Source organism: Stenella coeruleoalba, assembly GCF_951394435.1.
Source record: "Stenella coeruleoalba genome assembly, chromosome: 11".
NCBI classification, from domain to species: domain Eukaryota; kingdom Metazoa; phylum Chordata; class Mammalia; order Artiodactyla; family Delphinidae; genus Stenella; species Stenella coeruleoalba.
The window spans coordinates 65,952,319-65,968,789 of NC_137157.1; positions in this window are offsets into that span (position 1 = coordinate 65,952,319).

A 16,471-nucleotide genomic window follows, 5' to 3' on the forward strand; every position below is an offset into this window, starting at 1 on the left:
TTGACTATATCTGTGTCACTCTATTTCTGGGTTCTCTATCCTGTTTCATTAATCTATGTGTCTATTATTTTTCCAGTACTATGCTACTTGATTACAGTAGCTTTTACAGTAGCTTTATAGCTTATAGATTTGAAATAGGGTAGCGTGAGTCCTCCAATTTTATTTACTGTTCTTTTTAAGTTTTGTCTTGGCTAGTCTATGTTCAGATCTGTATTTTTTACTTTAATTATCTTTTTCAAACACACCATACCAGAACAATTGCCAAGCATGGTGAACTTTAAAGTACGTAATATTAGGTAAATGTGTTTGAGAAAGAGGAATAAAGGTGTTCCAAGGGTCTCTTGCTAGGCAATCATAAAAAGCACAGAAAAATTTGTTGAAAAAAACATAAGGAAGGGCAGAAAATTTACAAGGTTTACTACTCTAAACCACTGTGGAAAATGTGGAGTTATTAAAACTGCCATCCTAGATCCCTACATTTCATACGTGATTACCAGGCAAAAGATTTTTTTAGGTCAGTGTTTGAAATTGTGAACCTATTCACTGTAACCAAAACCTCTTATAACATTATGATTGACAAAGATACAATTTTACTAGAATCAATATACACAAGTAAGCCTATCCTTTAAAAATAGAATAACTAAAAATGTTGGAATTTTGATAAAAAACAGTGTCTATGACAAAAATCACCTAAGAGATAGTGTGTCACATTCTATACTAGTTTTTCCAATGATAAAATTTTAAAATGAATTTGTTGCTAAGATGAACAAGTGCCTATACTTATTCCTGATGTCTCCAGAAAAATTTAATAAATCTGAGAAAAAGAATCATTATGACAGAATATTCTTCCAAAGAACTATAAGAGCTTCTTCAGCTTAAGGGGCAATGCAAAGTTGTCACGTAATTAATGTTCCTCCTTCCAAATTAGTCAAAGTACTCAGAATGATGGATTTTTCAAACAAGCAAGAAAGCTCAGGAAATTTTATTTTTATCACTGTCTAGAAAGAAACAATGCTCATTTCTTCCTTTGAGTAATATAAATTTTAGCGTCTTCTCCTTAGTACTAAGTGTTTCAGAATCTTCAGAAAATGTTAAGAGTTAGAACTAAAATAAAATGATATTAAAATAATCAGTGGTGATCCCACTTGAAATAACCTGATCTCTACTTAAGGGAAAGCATCTATTTAATATCTTCCTTAGGAGACAATATGGCAAAGTAGAATTTTATATTCAATTATCTAACATCTCATTTCCTTGTTCCTCCAAGACACAGGAACTCTTTCTTATAGGTTCTACAATGAGAACTTTTTCTGTTGGATGCTATTAAAATTTCCTTTGTGTGTTGTAATTTGGAAGGAAAGGTGTTAATGTTGGTGGTCTCTACATTAGCATTGCCTTTATTTTCAGCTGTGTTTGGGAGTGGCGTGAGTCATTTTTCAATTTCTTTAAAAGAAATTAGGATGAGTCCTTTTTTTAATATGGCTAATAAAAAACTCATTTTGAAAGTGGCATATTGTGACTTATGGGTAATTAATACTGGCTTGCTTTACCCCTTTTGACACGAGTTTTACTTTATCCCTTTATCAGCTGAGTATATGTCATTTTAGCAGGGATTCTTTTACTTATTTGTCTCATTCACTCATTGATAACAGCTTTAGGCTAAGACAAAAAATCTGCTGCTTTTTACTAATAGTAACAAGGGTAAAAAGGGCTTACATGTCAAGATATTGAGTAGATATTAATATAATGTAGCCAAGTTTCACTTGACATCACAAATTATGTCACATTTTTACTAAGGCCCAAATTTTACTGCTTAGTTACTGCATAGTGATGATGTAGAGTCTCTGATTCCTTGCAAAGTACCCCCTAAGTAGTCCACAGATGTCTTGTTTGTCCTTAACTCCCACCATATTTATTCTATTAGAGTACAAAAAAACAAAAACGCTCTCCCACTGTTCTATCTAACAAAGTAATTCTTTGCTGATGACTACTGCTGCACTGTTGAGCACTGGTGGGAACTTAATACCATCACATGCTGTTCCTCTGCATTTCATTGTCCCTCCTACAGCTTTGCCAGGCACAGCAGTTTTCCAGAGACAACCACACTTAGCTCTCATGGTGCCCAAGCTGCATTGTTGTCCAGAGCAGGAATGGGCAGATGGTTCCCTCAGATTTCTAAACTATTCTAAGTGCAGTGCCAAAAACGTTTGGGACCCAGTGGGTTAAAGATTTTAGTAAAAGAGTTCTTTCTGTTTTTACTTAAAGCCATTTAGTTTTCTCTTCCTGTGACCCAGAAATGTGTCCAGGGAGCTAGACCCAAGGTAGACTGAGTAATAATCACTGAGCTATACTCAGAACCCTATTCCGCCAGCAGAAAATATGACCATGTCTCAAGCTGAGAATCTCTATGTTCAATTAGAGGAAAGCATTGATAAAATGTTTTTTCTTACTAAATATACAGAGGAATAATATTTAAATTGAATACTGATAACATTTGAAGTGTACAGAAGGATAAGATTTGAATTTTAAACTATTGTTTCTTTTATTCAACAATTCTTTGTTACTCCTCAGTCTTTTCATCATTAAAATAACATCACAGAACTTCTGGTTTCCAATCCAACATATAAGGAGGTTGGAAGTTGCTACTCTATCCCAACAGCAAGTAAAAAGTTGAACAAAACGAAAAATCAAAAACTCTTTATAGATCTGTCAGAGAAGTGAGGTCACAGGGCAAACCACTCTTCCCCAAATTAGAGAGACATAGAGACAGATACAAAGAATCACAACTTACCGAAGCAGAAACCCACAAGCAGAAATCTCAGTGGGAACCATGGCCAGGGTAGGAAAACCAAAACCATCACTGGTGGATTTCTGGAAGCTCAGCGTGGACAATTCTGATTGTTAAAAACTCCAGGGAGACCTGGTCACAGAAAGGGTCCTGATACTTTGATGAGTATTAATTTGGAGCCCTACCAATTTCTTATAAGGACTATGGAGGGAAAATACATTTATGCTTCCAGCAGGGGGAGAAGGAAAGGAACAATTCTGAAATATGCCAGAGCATCCTGTTCTTAACAGAGCCTACCCTCAAGAGAAATTAGTTTGGCAGAGCATAAACTATCGGAGTTGAGAGTCTAACTCACCTGGGGAAGGGAAATATCCACCTCCAGCACACTCAGTCATAATGTCCCATTTAGGAGGAAGTGAAAGGGCTAAGAAGAACCTGTGAGGTTCACAGTTCAGAGGCATAGGCGCACTAAAGATTGAGACCTAATCATTAGGACTACAGAAGGCTTCACTTCTCCCCAAAACTTACCACCATAGTATAATATTAAAGTCCTATTTAAAGGAGTTACTTTAACCCGGTATGTCTTAGTCCATTTGGGCTACTATTACAAAAATACCATGGACTGGCTGGCTTATAAAAAACAGAAATATATTTCTCAGAGTTCTGGAGGCTGGAAAGTCCAAGATCAAGGTGCCAGCAGATTCAGTATCTGGTGAGAGCCCACTTCCTGGTTCACAGGCAACCAACTTCTGGCTGTGTGCTCACATGGCAAAATGGGCAAGGGAGCTCTCTGGGGCCTCTTTTATAAGGGCAGTAGTCTCATTTGTAAGGGTTCCACCCTTATGATCTAATCAAAGGCTCTACCTCCAAATACCATCACATTGGTTTCAACATTTTGTGGGAAAACTTTGAATTTGGAGGGACACAGACATATAGCACAGACTGAATCAAGAAAAAGAATTATAAGTCATTCTAAAGGGCAAAAGACAGTTTGAAAAGACAGAGCAAGCATCAGAGAACCAGACTCAGATGCAGCAAGGATATTACTATTATCTGTCCAGGAATTTAAAACAACTATGATTAATATGACAAAGGCTCTATTACAAAGTAGACAGCATGCAAGAACAGATGGGCAATGTAAACAGAGAGATGGAAATTCCAGGAAGGAATCAAAAAGAAATGCTAGAGGTCAAAAACACGGTAATAGAAATGAAGACACAACTGAGGAAAGAAAAGCTAAGCTTGAGTATATTGCAACAGAAACTTCCAAAACTGAAAAGCAAAGAGAAAAAAAGAACAGTAAAAAACAGAATAGAATACCAAGAACTGTGGGACAACTACAGCTGATTTTTGAACAACACAGGGATTAGGGTGCTGATCCCTTGTGCAATCAAAAATCTGCATATAACTTTACAGCTGGCTCTCCTTATCCATGGATTCAACCAACTGTGAATGGTGTAGTATTGTAGCATGCATTTATTGAAGAAAAAAGTCATATGAGTAGATTCAATATGGTTCAAACCTGTGTTGTTCAAGGGCCAACTGTGATGTGAAATAATAGAAAAAAAAAAATATATATATATATATATGTCTCTGCCTTAGTTCCTGGCACCAAGCTCCCAAAACCTTTGTAATTTCCTAAGTGATAAGAATATTAAAAGCATTTTTTCTTCTAATATTTGGTCTTTGACCCCTGTCACTGACACTGAGCTCCTAAATCCCTTGGAATTCCTGAGTAATAAGAGTGTCTTTTGTTCTAATGAAGACTTGGTGGACTCCTGGATAATTTCAGGATGGGAGCTGTTCACCAGAAACACCAAGTCATGATTAGAAGTTGGAACTTTCTACCCCAGCCCTATCTTCTGGGAAAGGGAGAGGGTCTGGAGACTGGGATACCACCAGGAAAAAAATCTGCAAATTATTGAGTCCTAGAAAAAGAAGAAAAGGGGAAAGGGGTAGAACACTTATTTAAAGAAATAATGCCAGGAAGAGATTTGGACATCCAAGTTCATGAAGCCCATAGGTCCCCAAACAAACTCAAAGAGACATTCTCCAAAATATATTATAATAAAATTGTCAAAAATCAAAGAAAAGTGCTGGTAAGGACGTGGAGAAAAGGGAATCCTTGTATACTGTTGTTGGGAATGTAAATTGGCTCAGCCACCACGGAAAACAGTATGGAAATTCCTCAAAAATTAAAAATAGAACTACCATAGGATTCATTAGTTCCACACCAGAGTATGTCTCTGAAGGAAATGAAATCACTATTTCAAAGAGATTTCTGCACCTCTATATTCATTGCAGCATTATTTACAGTAGCCAAAACATGAAAACACCCGAAGTGTTCATTGATGGATGAACAAAGAAAATGTGATACACACCACACGAACAATGGAATATTATTCAGTCATTAAAAAGGAAATTCTGCCATTTATGACATCATGGATGAACCTTGAGAGCATTACACTAAGTAAATTAAGTCAGAGAAACACACATAGTGTATGATCTCACTTATATGTGGAATCTAAACACACACACACACAAAACAATAGAAACAACAGATTGGTGATCATGAGGGATGGGGTGGGAGAAATGGGTGAAGATGGTCAAAAAGTACAAACTTCTGGCAATAGGATGAATAAGTTCTGGGGATATAATGTACCACATGGGGAATATAGTTAACAGTACTGTATTGTATATTTGAAAGTTGCTTAGAGAGGAGATTTTTAAAGTTCTCACCTCCCACCCCTAATTGTAACAGTGGGAGGTGATGGATGCGTTAACTAGACTTACTGTGGTAATCATATTGCAACATATACATACATAAGATCACTACTTTGCACACCTTAACTTTACACAATGTTATATGTCAATTGTATCTAAATAAAGCTGGAAAATATATTTTAAAAAAATTTAATGCACAAGAATAATGGCAACAATGTAATCATATACATTTATCTATATAAGTGAAATGAGTGACAGCAATAATATATGATTCAAGGGATGGGATGGAGGAATTAGAATTATTTTATCATATAAGGTACCCATACTACCTATGAAGCAGTATAGTGGTGAGTGTGGACTAGGATTAGTTGTAAAATATATTGCAAATTCTAGGGCTACCAGTAAATTAACAAAAAAAGTGAAACTACCATGTTAATAAAGGAGAGAAAATGAAATCATGTTAAATGCTCAATCAAAACCATAAAAGGCAGAAAAAGAGTAGAAGGTAAAATAGAAACAAAGAACAAGAGCAGCAAATAAGAAACAGTAAAAAATGTGGTAGATATTAATCCAACTATATCAATAATCACTTTAAACATCAATGATCTAAATCAATCAAAAGACAGATTGACAGAGTGGATAAAAACCTGTCATCTACATGAAACTCACTTTTTAAAAAATTGAAGTATAGTTGATTTACAATATTGCGTTAGTTTCAGGTGTACAGCATAGCGATTCAGTTGTGGGTTTTTTTGCAGATTATATTTCGTTATAAGTTATTACAAGATATTTGGTATAATTCCCAGTAAAATCCTTATTGATTATCTATTTTATAGATAGTAGTTTGTATCTGTTAATCCCATACTCCTAATTTGTCCCTCGCCTTTCCCTCTACCCTTCAGTAACTATAAGATTATTTTCTATGCCTGTGAGTCTGTTTGTTTTGTATATAGATTCATTTGTATTATTTTTTAGATTATAGGAAATAGTATATCACTTATCCACATATCAGTGATATCATATAGTATCTGTGTTTCTCTGACTTATTTCACTAAGCATAACGTCCATCTCCAGGTACATCCATGTTGCTGAAAATGGCGATATTTTATTCCTTTTTATGGCTGAGTAATATACATGCCACATCCTCTTAAGCCAAGTGTCTGTTGATGGGCACTTGGGTTCTTTCTGTGTCTTGGCTATTGTAAATAGTACTGCTATGAACATTGGGGTGCATATAGCTTTTCAAATTAGAGTTTTCCAGCTGTATACCCAGCAGTGGGAATGCTGGATCATATGATAGCTCTATTCTAGTTTTTTTAAGGAAATTCCACACTGTTTTCCATAGTGCTTGCACCAATTTACATTCCCACCAACAGTGTAGGAGGGTTCTCTTTCTCCACACCCTCTCCAGCATTTGTCATTTGTAGACATTATGATGACAGCCATTCTGACTGGTGTGAAGTGATATCTCACTGTGGTTTTGATTTACATTCCTCTGATAATTAGTGATGTTGAGCATCTTTTCACATGCCTGTTGACCACTTGTATGTCTTCTTTGGAAAAATGTCTGGTTACGTATTCTGCCCATTTTTTGATTGGGTTATTTTTTCAATACTGAGTTGTATGGGCTGTTTGTATATTTTGGGTATCAACTCCTTGTTTGTCTCATTGTTTGCAAATATTTTTTTCCCATTCCATAGGTTACCTTTTCATTTTGTTGATAGTTTCCTTTGTTTTACAAAAGCTTTTAAGTTTGATTAGGTCCCATTTGTTTATTTTTGCTTTTATTTCTTTTGCCTTAGGAAAATAAGAAAACATTGCTATAATTTACGTCAGAGAATGTTTTACCTATGTTCTCATCTAGGAGTTTTATGATGGCATCTAGGTCGTTAATCCATTTTGAGTTTATTTCTGTTTTTGGTGTGAGAGAATGTCCTAATTTCAATGATTTACATATAGCTGTCCAGCTTTCCCTATACCACTTGTTGAAGAGACTGTCTTTTCTCCATTGTATATTCTTGCCTTCTTTGTCATAGATTAATTGACCCTAGGTGCATGGATTTATTTCTGGACCTACTATTCTGTCCCAATCTATATGTTTGTTTTTGTGCCAAAACCATGCTGTTTCAATTATTGTAGCTTTGTAGGATAGTATGAAGTCTGGAAGGGTTATGCCTATAGCTTTGTTCTTTTTCCTCAGGATTGCTTTGGCAGTTCTGGGCCTTTTGTGGTTCCATACAAAGTTTAGGATTTTTTGTTCTAGTTCTGTGAAAACCATCCTGGGTATTTTGCTAGGGATTGCATTAAATCTGTTGATTGCATTGGGTAGTATGGCCATTCTAAAAATACTGATTTTTCCATCCAAGAATGCTAGGTACCTTTTCATTTCTTTGAATCAGCTTCAATTTCCTTTATCAATATTTTATAGTTTTCAGTATATAGGTCTTTTACCTCCTTGGTTAAGTTTATTCCTAGGTAATTTTTTGGACACAATTTTGAATGAGATTGTTTTTTACCTCCTCTTTCTGATATTTCATTGTTAGCATAAAGAAACACAACAGATTTCTGTATATTAATCTTGTATCCTGCTACCTTTCTGAATTCATCTATTGGTTCTAATAATTTTTGTGTGGAGACTTTAGGGTTCTCTATATAGAGTATCTTGTCATCTGCAAATAGTGATAATTTTACTTCTTCCCTTCCAATTTGAATACCTCATGTTTCTTTTGCTTTTCTGATTGTTGTGGCTGGGACTTCTAATACTATGTTGAATAGAAGTGGTGAGAGTGGTTATCCTTGTCTTGTTCCTGAATTTAGCAGGAAGGCTTTCACTTTTCACCATTGATTATTACGTTGACTGTGGGTTTGTCATAAAAGGCCTTTAATATGTTGAGATATGTTCCCTCTATGCCCACTTTGATAAGACTTTTTATCATGAACAGATGTTAAATTTTGTCAAATGCTTTTTCTGTGTCTATTGAGAGGATCATATGGTTTTTGTCTTTCCTTTTGTTAATGTGGTGTATAACATTTATTGATCTGGGTGTGTTGAAGCATCCTTGGGTCCCTGGAATGAATCCAGCTTGGTCATGGTGTATGATTCTTTTTATGTATTGTTGGATTGGGGTTGCTATTTTGTTGAGAATTTTTGCATCTATACTCATCAAAGATATTGTTGGCCTCTAATTTTTTTTTTCCTAATGTCTTTGTCTGCTTTTGGTATCAGGGTGATAGTGGCCTTATAGTATAAATTTGGGAGTGCTCCCTCCACTTCAAGTTTTTGGAATCATTTAAGAAGGATAGGTATAAGTTCTTCTTGGTATGTTTGGTAGGATTCCCCAGGGAAGCTATCCAGTCCTGGACCTTTGTTTGCTGGGAATTTTTTTTTATTATTACAGATTTTGTTTCACTTCTAGTGACTGGTCTGTTCAAATTATCTGTTTCTTCTTGACTCAGTCTTGGCAGGCTGTGAGTTTCTAGAAACTCATCCATTTCCTCTAAATGGTCAAATTTGTTGTCACATAACTGTTCATAGTATTTTCTTATGATATTTTTGTATTTCTGTAGTATCAGCTGTTATTTCTCCTCTTTCACTTACTTTGTTTATCTGGGTCCTCTCTTGGTGAGCCTGGCTAGAGGTTTGTTGATTTTGTTTATCTTTTCAAAAATCTATCTTAGTTTTGTTGATCTTTTCTATTGTTGATTTGATCTCTATTTTATTTATTTCCTCTTTGACCTTTATTACTTCCTTTTTCTGCTGACTTTGGGTTTTGTTTGTTCATTTTTGGTGGGCTAAGTTGTTTATTTGAGATTTTTCTTGTATCTTGAGGAAGGCCTGTATCACTATGAACTTCCTTCTTAGAACTGATATTGCTGCATCCCATAGATTTGTAAAGTTCTGTTTTCATTTTTATTTGTCTTGAGGTATTTTCTGATTTCCTCTTTAATTTCATCATTGACCCATTGGTTTTTTAGCAGCATGTTGTTTAGTCTCCATGTGTGTGTTCTTTTCTGGGTTTTTTTTCTCTAGTTGATCTTTAATTTCAAACCATTGTGGTTAGAAAAGATGCTTGAAATGATTTCTATCCTCTTAAATTTGTTGAGGCTTGCTTTGTGACCTAGTATGTGGTCTACCCTAGAGAATGTTCTACGCAAAGTTGAAAAGAATATGTATTCTGTTGTTTTTTGTTTTTTTGGATGAAGTGTCCTGTAGATATCAATTAAGTCCAACTGGTCTATTGTGTCATTTAGGACTTATGTTGCCTTATTGATTTTTCTGTCTGGGTGATCTGTTCATTGATGTCAGTGGGGGTGTCTCCTACTATTATTTTATTATTGTCTATTGTGCCCTTTATTTCTGTTTCTATTTGTTTTATATATTTAGGTGCTCCTATATTGGATGTGTATATGTTAATGTGTGTAATATACTCATCTTGTATTGATCCCTTGTAAATCATATAATGTCCTTCTTTGTCTTTCTTTTCGACCTTTGTGTTAAAGTCTATTTTGTCGTTTTTACCCTCACTTATTTTTTCCATCCCCTCCTTTTCAGACTGTGTGTCTTTTGCCCTGAAGTGAGTCTCTTGTAGGCAGTATATTGTAGGTTCTTGTTTTTTTAACCAATCTGCCACTCTATGTCTTCTTATCATTTAGTTCATTGACATTTAAAATAATTATTGACAGATTTGTACTAATTGCCATTTTAATCCTTGTTTTCCAGTTGTTTTTATAGTTCTACTTTATTCATTTCTTCCTCTTTTTGTGGCTTGATGATTTTCTTTTAGAGTATGCTTGAATGCCTTTCTTTTTGGATTTTGTGAATCTATTGTATATTTTTGATTTTTGGTTGCCATGTAGTTCAAGTATGTGGACCTATAACTATATCTACTTGCTTCAAACTGATAGTTATTCAAATTCAAACACTTTCTAAATGACCTACATTTTTATACTCTCCTTCCCCACATTTTGTGATTTTGATGTCCTATTTTACATCTCCATGCTTATTCTTTTACTATTTATTGTACTTATTATTGCGTTTACAATTTTTGTGATTGTTTTTAAATCTGTGTACTGGCTTATTTAAGTGGTCTTCAATTCTTGCTATATATTTTCCTTTCCTATTGTGATTTTCCCTTTCCTATAGATTCTTGCCTCTTTTCTATTTAGTGAAGACCCTTCAATATTTCTTTTAGGGTAGGTTTAGTATTGCTGAATTCTTTTAGTTTTTGTTTGTCTGAAAAATTCTTTACTTCTCCTTCTAGATTCTAAATGATAATCTTGCTGAGTAGAGTGTCTTGGTTTTCAGGTTTTTCCTTTTCGGGACTTTGAATATATCATGGCACTCCCTTCTGGCCTGCAAAGTTTTTGTAGAGAGATCAGCTGATAATGGGGGTTCCCTTGTAACTGACTCTTAGTTTTTCTTTTACTACCTTTAGAAACCTCTACACTCTCTCTCTTTCTCCTCTTATTTTTTGTGTAGAAACCTCTCTTTATCTTTATCTTTTGCCACTTTAATTATGATATGTCTTGGTGAGTGTCTATTTGGTTTCATCTTGTTTGGGACCCTCCCTCTGTGCTTTCTGTACCTGGATATCTGTTTCCTTCTTTAGGTTTGGAAAGTTTTCAGCCACAATTTCTTCAGATACATTTTCGATCCCTTTCTCTCTTCTCCTTCTGAGATCCCTATTATGGGTAGGTTGGCATGTTTTATATTCCCATAGGTCTCGCATGTTGCTTTCGTTTTGGTTTTTTTTTCATTTGTCTTTCAATCTGTTGTTCTGATTTGGTGGTTTCCATTATTGTATCTTCCATTTCACTTATTCATTCTTCTGTGTCATTTAGTCAGGTATTTATTGCTTCTAGATTGCTTTTTATCTCAGTGATGAGTTATCTATTTTTGATTGGTTCATCTTTATAGTTTCTAGCCCATTGTTACAGTGATCTGCATTTCTGTTGATATTCTGTCTTAATTCAGTTAACATATTTATTACCACCTTTTTGAACTTGGGATCTGGTAGACGGGTGAACTCTGTTTTATCATTTGTTCTTTCAGGTGATTTCTCTTGCTCTTTAACTGGGAGTAGTTCCTCTGCCCATTCATTTTACTTTTCTTTCTGTATGAATTTAGGAGAAAAAGTTATCTACTGTGGTCTTGAAGGGGTGTTTTTATGTGAGAGTATCCTTGTGTAGATTGTGTGTGTCCAGTGTCTTTGGTGCAACAGCTGGTTTTGATATGAATGATGCCAGTCAAGTCTTTCCTCAGGGTGTGCTGACTGTTATCCCCTTGATAAGGGGTGTGGTTGGTGATTGGAAGATCTAAAACCTGTGCAGGGTGTGAGGTGGGAGTTCCTTTCTGTTGCATGGCCATCGCTGCCCTGTCAGGCGTGGGGATCTCCTCCCCGGTTGTTGGAGTAGAAGCTCTGAGGGTCAGGTTCAATCAGGCTCCATTGCCCTTGAGTGCATGCCCTCCCTCAAAAAAGGTGAATGCTGAAGCAAATGAGACGTGGTCACAGAGGACCTATGCGCTGACCATGTAGGTATCTGTGGCTCTGCTCAGAAGCAGCCCAAGGCCTCATTCCTTCCCTTGTTGTTTTGTTTTCACCCCAGATCTAGTGCAAGCCTAGCCTGGGGTTGGGGGGTCAGGGCATTGTGGCTGCAGAAACTGAGGAAGCTGCACTGTTGTCAGAGACCAGGGCTGCCTCTGTGGCAGTCTTCTCCCAGGGCCTGTCTGCCTCATATCCAACACTAAGCTCGGATGTGGAGTGGGATCAGGCCACTCTTGCTGGGAGAAGAACCACTGTGTGTTCCTGTGGTGCCCCATGTATACATTGCCACTGCTGCCCCACCCAGACCACATCCCAAGCCCCCCAGGCTGTCTCTACATAGCTAGATCGAGTCCTCTCCCAGGGCCCGTCTGCCCAAGTTTCAGCGCTAAACCGCTGCACATTCTTGTGGCACTGTTCCATGCTTGTGTTGACAATGGCTATTGCTGCCCCACCCAAATCACACCCCAGGTCTCCCCCATGCTGGTCTGTCTCTGTATACCTAGACTGAGTATTTTTCCAGGGCCTTATTGGCCCAGACCTCACTCCAGGCTATGATGTGGAGTATGCAGGGCTACAGTGTTCACCCTGTTTGGATTGGAGAGTGTGGTGAGGCAGTAGCCGCCAGTACAAGAGTCTTTCTACCCTGTTGGCAAGTCAGTACACACACACTCCTTGCAAGTAGAGTCTAGGCTTCTCCAACCCTTCTGTCTGTCCCAGTGGTTCTTCCAGCAGCCAAGTGGGCTTGTCTTCTCCACACAGGACCCCAGGACTGGGATACCCAGATTGTGGCTCACCCTGCTTGCTCCCCAGGATGAGGATCCACCTCTGTGGACCTCCTTTTCCTTTAAGAGGGCTCCCAGGAGCTCAGGTCGCAACCAGATGCCTTTTCTCCTTCCTACCCAGTTGTGTGCTGATCTTTCTTGCAGCTTTGTTTGTACAGAAGTTCTTCTGTCAGTTTCCATGACAGCTGTTCCACATGTAGATGTATTTTGATGTGTTTGTGGGGGGAGGTGAGCTCCACATCCTCCTACTCCTCCATCTTGATCCTCCTCCACAAAAACCCACTTTAAATGTAAAGACATATATAGAGTAAAAGTAAAGGGGTAGAGAAAGATATACCATGCTAAAACTAATCAAAAGTAAGCAGGAATAACTATATTTATTTTAGACACAGCAGACTTCAAGGAAAGTTATCAGGGATAAAGATGGGCATACATAATGATAAAGCATTCAATTCTCCAAGAAGACATTGCAATCTTTAATGTGTATGTGCCTAGTGACAAAACACCAAAACATATGAGGCAAAAACTTATAGAACTGCAAGGAGAAACAGATGAATCCACTTGAATCCAGTTGTTGCAGGCTTCAACCACTCTCTATCAGAAATGGACAGATACAGCAGGTGGAAAATCAGTAAGAAGATAGTTGAATACAACAGCACCATCAATCAACTGGATCTAACTAACATCTATTGATTACTTCAACTACGATCGGATACAGTCTTCTCAAGTTCACATGGAATATTCACCAAGATACTACATTCTGGGCCATGTTACACACTTTAACAAATTTAAAAGACTAGAAATCGTACGATGCCTGCTCTCAGACCACAGTGGAATTAAAGTAGAAATAAATAACAGAAAGATAACTGGAAAATCCCAAAATATGAGGAGATTAAACAACATGCTGCTGTATAATACATGAGTCAAAGAAGAAATCTCAAAAGAAATTAAAAACTATTTTGAACTAAATGAAAATAAAAACACAACTTATCAAAGTTTGTGAGATGCACCAAAAGCAGTGATCAGAGGGGACTGAATTCATTATAGCATTGAATGCAGCTTTCCAAATACCAGCAACGAATAAGTGACATTTTATGTTATTTTATTTTTTTAAATATTTACTTAATTACTTACTTACTTATTTATTTATTTATGGCTGCATCGGGTCTTAGTTGCAGCACTCAGGACCTTTTGTTGCGGTGCATGGGCTCTTCGTTGCAGTGCACAGGCTCAGTAGTTGCAGCACATGGGCTTAGTTGCCCCGCGGCATGTGGGATCTTAGTTCCCTGACCAGAGATTGAACCCACGTCCCCTGCATTGGAAGGTGGATTCTTAACCACTAGACCACAAGGGAGATCCCTGAAATTTTAAATTAAAAACACAATTCCATTTACACTAACACTCCCCAAAATGTGATAGTTGCATATAAATCTAACAAAGTACATACAAGATGTATGTGAGGAAAACTACAAAACCCTGATGAACAAAATTGAAGAACTAAATAAAAGGAGAGATATTTCATGAGAACTCAGTATTGTCAAGATGTCAGTTCCTCACAACTTGATCTATATAATCAATGCAACTGCAATCAAAATATCAGCAAGTTCTTTTGCAGATATCAACAAACTGAATCTAAAGTTTATATGGAGAGGCAAAAGACCTAGACGAGTCAACCCAATATGGAAAGAGGAGAACAAAGTCAGAGAATCAACACTACTTGACTTTAAAAATTACTATAAAGCTACAGTAACCAGGACAATGTAGTATTGGTGAAAGAATATACAAATTGATCAATTGAACAGAATAGAGAGTGCAGAAATAGACCCACATAAATATAGCCAACTGATCTCTGACAAAGGAGCAAAGTCAATACAGTGAAGCATAGATGAGCCTCTTTAATAAATGGTGGTAGAAAAATTGATGCAAAAAAAAAGAAGAAGAAGAAAAAGAAAGACTATAGACATAGACTTTACACCCTTCACAAAGATTGACTCAAAATGGGTCACAGACCTAAATATAAAATGCAAAACTCTAAAACTCCTAGAAAATAATATAAAAAGAGAAAAAGGTAGATGACCTTGAGTATGGTGATGACTTTTTAGATACAACACCGAAAACACTATCAATTAAGGAAATAATTGGTAAGCTGAGTTCAATTAAAATTGAAAATTTGTGGTCTGCAAAACACATTGCCACAAGAATGAAAAGATAAGACACATAAAGAAGAACAAAGCTGGAGGTATCACACTCCCTGATTTCAAACTATACTGCAAAGCTACTGTCATCAAAATGGCATGGGACTGGCACAAAAACAGACATAGATAAATGGAATAGGATAGAGAGCCCAGAAATGAACCCACACTTATATGGGCAGTTAATCTACAACAAAGGATGCAACAATATACAATGGGGAAAATACAGCTTGTTCAATAAATGGTGTTGGGAAAACTGGAAAGCTACATGCAAAAGAATCAAATTGGACTACTCTCTCACACCACGCACAAAAATAAATTCAAAATGGATTACATACTTAAATATAAGATCTGAAACTATAAAGCTTCTGAAAGATAATAGTCAGTTCTCTCTTTGACATTGGTTGGAGTAATGTTTTATTGGATACGTCTCCTCAGGCAAGCGAAACAAAAGTAGAAACAATCAAATTGGACTATATCAAACTAAAACGCTTTTGCACAGTGAAGAAAACTATTAATAAGAAAAGCCACCCACTAAATGGGAGCAGATATTTGCAAGTGATATATCTGATAATGGGTTAATATCCAAACAGCTCATACAATCAACAGCTCATAGAACTCAACATCAGAAAAACAAACCACCCAATTAAAACATGGGCAGAGGGTCTGAATAGACATTTTTCTAAAAACAACATATAGATGGCCAACAGGCACATGAAAAGATGCTCAATATCACTAATTATCAGGGAAATGCAAATCAAAACCACAATGAGATAACCACCTCACACATGTCAGAATGGCTATTATCAAAAAGACAACAAATAACAGGTGTTGGTAAGGATGTGGAGAAAATGGAACCCTCATGCACTGTTGGTAGGAATGTAAATTGGTGCAGCTACTGTGGAAAACAGTATGGAGATTCCTCAAAAAACTTAAAATGGAACTACCATATGATCTAACAATTCCACCCCAATTGCTAGATTGGGGGGAGGGGGAATTGGATAAGGGCAGTCAAAATGTACCATAAACTTGTAGTCATAAGATTAATACGTACTAGGGATGTAGTTATAAAATAAGTAAGTAGGGACTTCCCTGGTGGTGGAGTGGTTAAGACTCCATGCTCCCAATGCAGGGGTCCCAGGTTTAGTCCCTGGTCAGGGAACTAGATCCCACATGCATGCTGCAACTAAGAGTTCACATGCCACAACTAAGGAACAGGCAAGCAGCAACTAAGGAGCCTGTGAGCCACAACTAAGGAGCCCACCTGCCGAAACTAAGGCCTGGCACAACCAAATAAATAAATAAATAAAATATAAAATAAGTAAGTACTATCATATACAACATAATAAATATAATTAACACTGCTGTGTATTATGTATGAAAGTTGTTAAAAGAGTAAATCATAAGAGTTATCACACACAGAAAACAATTCCTATTTTT